The following is a 6,000-nucleotide window of genomic DNA, read 5'->3' on the forward strand; positions in this document are numbered from 1 at the left end:
CTCTCTGTCTCTGTTTCTCTCTGTCTCTGTTTCTCTCTGTCTCTATCTTTGTGTCTCTGTTTTTGTCTGTCTCTGTCTGTCTCTCTCTCTCTCTCTTTTTTCTGTGATGCCTTACCTTTTTGGCTCAAGGCTGGTGCTATACCACTTGAGCTACAGCTTCACTTCTAGCTCTTTGGTAGCTAATTGGAGATGAATCTCACAAACTTTCCTGCCTGGACTGGCTTTGAACCTTGATCTTCAGATCTCAGCCTTCTGTGTAGCTAGGATTATAGGTGTGAACCGTTAGCACTTAGCTCATCTTTTTTATTCATATAAAGATCATAAAAAGAAATAGCCCTGGGTGAGATTGATTAGTAATGTTCTAAACATGTGTTGAAATATAAAAATATTGTTGTGCTTTGTAAAACAAAAGTATGCTAATAAAGATAGATGGTTAATTTCAGCAATTTTGTTCATTTACAAAGTACACAAATTTATTCAGATAGTATTTCTGGAAAGACCAAAAGCACTGCCAGCATTTGCTCACATCTAGTGCGTGTCTTTCTGCTGCTTTATGGCATGACAAAAGACTTCACAGGGTGAGACCGAGCAAAGTTTCTAATTGTATATTTCTTACTCTTGTTATAAAGCCACTAATGCATTGGTGAGGGCCCCATCCCTATAACCTCATTTAATCCTAAATACCTCCCAAAGACTCCACCTCCAAACCTCACTAACATATGACTTTGGGGATTAAATTTCAGCATATTTTTTTCCATTTTTTACTGTTCATTTCACTTAGCATCATCTTATATGGTCATTTGTACATAGCTATGGAGCTATTGTGATCTTCTTCTAGGACTATTCTACATATATACCAATTATTACAATGAGGAAAACCATGAAAATTTCTTTGGGTCTGGCTTACTTCACTTAATACGATTTTTTTCTAAGTCTTTCTATTGCCTTATAGATGGGACAATGTCATTGTTTTTGATGGAAGCATAGAATTGCATTGTGTGTGTATGTATATATGTATATAGATATATATACATATATGCACATTTTCTTGATCCATTCATCTACAGGGGGGCATCTGGGTTCTTTCCATATTTTAGCTATGGTAAATAATGTGGAATGAACATAGTTTTGCTGGTAGCTTTAGTATGGCCTTGTTTGATTTCACTGTATTTTTAAAGAGAAAAACACCAAGACACTAGTAACGATATGGAAGAGTTAGTCCTCTGAGTAGCTAGGATTACAGATGTGAGCCACCAGTGCCCAGCTGACTTTTATACTTTTATTTTTAACTGTATTACATGTTTTGAAAATTAATTCAGGGCTGGGAAGGTGGCTCAGTGGTAGAGCGCTTGCCTTGCATGCCTGAGGCCCTGGGTTTGATTCCCCAGCACCACATAAGCAAAAAGAAAAAAAGCCAGAAGTGGCGCTGTGGCTCAAGTGATAGAGCACTAGCCTTCAGCTGAAGAGCTGAGGGACAGTGCCCAGGCCCAGAGTTCAGGCCCCATGACTGGACCCCCCCAAAAAAAAAGAAAATTAATTCAATGATTTGTTGAAGTAAAGGTCTAAACAGAGAGAGAGAGACAGAGAGAGAGAGAGAGAGAGAGAGAGAGAGAGAGACTAATGTGATCCATTGGTAAAAATCATCGAACAATTCCAAAACAGAGTTTCTATAGAAAATATAGTCAAGTTAAGTTTTAAGTGGGAAAAATGAAATCTAGATTTTCTGAAATTCATAGTAATTAAAAATTCCATCTTCTTTTTTCTAACACCAAATGTCTTCCTAGAAAAATAAATAATTCAGAATGATGAAAACTACTCAAGTTTTATCATTGCTTTGATACAATAACTAACATCTCAAACTCAAACAAGAAAGAAAGAAGGAAATGATTAATTTCCAAATAGAGACATAATTTGTCCACAAAATAATTCATTAAAAAAGTGAAGCATTTCAGTCTGTATTTGGGGCCTAAATATGTGTATGGCAATTATATTCAGTGAAGTAAAGCAATGGGAAGGATCCTGAGGTCATTTGAATGGTATGAAGGTACCATTTTTCAATGGAACCTAATTACAACCGAAATGTCAATCCTAGTCTCCAGAACTGCTGGAAGGCATTCCTTGAACCATTAACTTGTTCATGTATGTTTTACATTGTAAATATTTTTTCAGTAATAGAATGAAATGATAGTTTATTAAAGACCATTTTGGAACATTGGATCTATTTGAATGCATCAATTTCCTAAGGTCCATTACAAACCATGTTCATGTGGAATTACATCAAATTTTAAAAGTTCTGCACTGCACAGGAAACGATTTCCAGAATCAAAAGAAAACTCACAGCATGGGAGAAAATCTTTGCAAACTATACACTGGATGAAGTATTAGCATCCAGAATATATGAGGGCTCCAAAACTTAAACAATAAAAGAATATATAATTTAATTAATCAGTGGGCAAGTCAATTGAATAGTTTTCAAAAGAAGTACAAATGGTTTAACATCTTTATTAAAAATATTTAGTGGTATTGGTGAAGGCTCTTTTAATAGAGGCACAATAAAACCACATGGAGGTGTTGAATTTCTCCCTTAATTAGAAGATATTTTATTAAGGTCAAAATTAATATCAGAAGTAAATAGGGTGTTATAATGTTTTGGAATCAGATATTAGCCCACATAATAGATCAGTGACAATATTTACTTACCTATTTTGTCCCTTTAATTTCTGACATCATTAAAGAGTCTTCCAAGCTAGGTACCTGTGGCTCAGGGCTGTAATGCAAGCTGCTGAGATCTAAGGGTTACAGTTCAAAACCACTCAGAGCAGGATGTCCATGCGATTCTTATCTCCAATTTGCCAGCAGAAAGCTGGAAGTGGAGGTGTGGCTCTAGTGTAGGGGACTATTCTGGGCTGAAAAAGCCTAAGATCAGCTCTTTTCTCTGAGTTCAAGACTAAGTCTGGATACCAAACAAACAAAATCCCAAATAAAATTCCTGAAGACAAAGACTTTTGCTCAAAAGCAATACGAAGCATGACATCAACCATGACATCTTATTCCAAAGAGGTAACAACTCAAGGCAAAAAGTTTCCTACTTTATCTGTTTGAGAAATGAAACATTCCAAATTGCAGAATACAAATTAGAATCTTCTACAACTCATGCCCTCCAGACAATTTTAACTTCTATAGCAGAGGATAATAACCTACTCCACTAACAGTAAAAGAACTTGTAGTTACCTGTGTTTCCATTGAATAATTTGCCTGACATGAAAGAAAATATGTAGAAAATAGTTTATTTTCAAGAGATTTTATAGTTTTACTGAAGGGAACATGTGACAAAGGTAAGTTTGTATTTTATGGTTTTATTCAGATGCTGGAAATTATTTCACTAGTTTATCTAGAAATTGTTGAGTACTGCAAACAAATATTAAATGATTTTTATTTCCTTCTCTCTGTCACTCAACCCTCTTTCGTAATTTCTTTATGTCTCTCAAAGTTTTACTTCCAGTAAGACTAACTTAAAAGAAATATGTTGGAAATTCTATTACAAATAATGCAAGGAACAGTAATCATTATGTGGAGCAACACCTCCTCTTCTGTTGCTAATAAGTTTTGCAAAGTATATTAATCTAATGTCTTGAAACTATAGTCAGCATTAGTTTACTGTAATTAATTTTACTGTTTTTAGTGTAGGTACACTTATTTGACTCTGTTTGTTTTTAATCATGAAATGGCATTATTATACTATTTATAAGTAATAATTCTCAACAGTCTTTCCTTCTGTTGGCTTGCTATGCCTTTTAAAGTAAATTAGTTAAAAAACATGGACTTTAGCACAAATGTAAAGGTTTCTTGTTAAGCACCTATCAAGGAGTTTATCCTAATACCTGAATCTTTCTCTGTTTATATACATATATAATATATATTCAATCTATCATCTATCTATGACATATATATTATAAGCAGAGAAAGAGACTTAGTTTTGACTAATTTTAGATTCATTAATAAGGTTCCCATAAATAAAAAATAAAATTGCCATGTTTTGCTAAATATTTATATGGCTTTGCTAAATATCTATATGTGTTTTGTGGACATTAGCCAAATAAGTAGCTCAAATGACTGGCAAAAGGGATTCTTAGGAAATAGATAGTGTTCAATTGTTTGTTTTCATTAAAATTGGAAGAAGATTTAAGCAAATTGCTGATAGATCATTGTATAATAATTTTTGATAATATATTTTGTTACTTTTGGTGTTTTACTTAGAAAGAATTTAAAGAAATAACTGTAGACTGGGAAGGTGGCTCAGTAGTAGAGTGCTTGCCTTGCATGCATGAGGCCCTGGGTTCTATTCCTCAGCACCACATAAACAGAAAAGCCAGAAGTGGCACTGTGTCTCAAGTGGTAGAGTGCTAGCCTTGAGCTAAAGAGCCGAGGGACAGCGCCCAGTCCCAGAGTTCAGGCCCCACGACCAGCAAAAAACAAACAACACAAAACAGCAACAACAATAAAAAGAAAGAACTGTAAAATTGCTGTAATATAGTTCTTTATTGGCCCATATGGTTATTTGTGGTACCAAAGGTTCTCAAAAATTATACCCACAATTGTCATCATAGGTACAATTATATATCTAAGATAAAATATAGACATAAGTTATTTTGAATGCTCAGTCTAGAAGTTAGTGATATTTGTCCAAACACATACACTAGTAGAAGACTGATCTCATTGAAAGTTTATTTGCTTAGAATAAAAATCTATGGGGGAAAAGGAATTTTTAAAAAGGGGAAAAAGGATCAAAGAAAAGGATCAGAGGTTCAAAGAAAAAAAGATAAAATTAGTGTTGAAGAAATTCTTCATGTATTTTGTGTGTGTGTGTGTGTGTGAGTGTGTGTGTGTGCAAATTCATCATCTCGGTGGTGTCCCTGAGCTTGTTTTACTTAAGGCTAGAGCTCTACACTTGAGCCATGGCTCCACTTTCTTTTAGTGGGTAAGTATCATGGACTTTCCTGTCTGGACTGGCTTTAAACTGCAATCCTCAGATCTCAGCATCATGAATAGCTAGAATTACAGGCATGAGCCACCAGTGCACAGATTTATGTATTTTTAAGAGGACAATGACAAGTGTCAACGCTGATTTTTTAGATTCATTTGGGTATCTAAATATTAAAAAAAGTCGGTGTCAGTATTTATATTATATAGCTTTGTTCTAATAATCATCCAAGCAGAGAGTTTGTGGATAAAAGCTTATGTACACTTGCAGTTCAGTGTGTAAAATAGAAGTGGTAAGGGCAAACTGCAGTTGAGGAGACCAACCAATAGGATGTTGCCATTCATGGCAATGGGGGGCTCAGAACTAATGAACCCAAGAAATATTTAGGAGATTGAATGAAAGGGTATTAGTGGAAGAGAGATATTGTGGTATGTGAGAATGAAGATGGAAAGTTAATACCCAGGTTTTTTCTTGGGCAACAGAATGAATAACTTCTTAAGTCACTGACAGAGGGGAACATGTGTATGTGTAACCGAAGATAAAAAGACATGTTTGGACTAGAGTTATAAATTTGGTCTATCAATCGATCCACTCATCCTAATAACTGGATCCAGGGAAGTGCATGAGATGTCATGACATGGAAGTCAAAAAGCCACTATTGAAGTAAATGAGTAAATGAGTTGAGAAGTAAAAATAAAAAGATTTGCTAAAGACCTTAACCAGGATGGTTTCAGAAATGGAGACATAGCTACGTTCAAATGAGTGAACTGATAGCCTATTTGCTGATCTATAAATTATTGTAATGGAATACAAAAAGAAATAGTTGAAGAAAGGAATGGTTTTTTTCTATAAATAAAATTTTCTATCACAATGCAGCTTTGTGGCAATTTTTGGCATATTGGTAAGATTTGAGTATTTATTCATTAGACAGGAATGACAGCTTAGCATAAGTCACTGAGCTAATCATCAGTGGGATAATTAAACAAATATGTAGTCAGGTTTCAGAGTATTCTAGGGAA

This window comes from Dipodomys spectabilis, unplaced genomic scaffold, assembly GCF_019054845.1.
Source record: "Dipodomys spectabilis isolate Male_0828 unplaced genomic scaffold, ASM1905484v1 ptg000365l, whole genome shotgun sequence".
NCBI lineage: Eukaryota > Metazoa > Chordata > Mammalia > Rodentia > Heteromyidae > Dipodomys > Dipodomys spectabilis.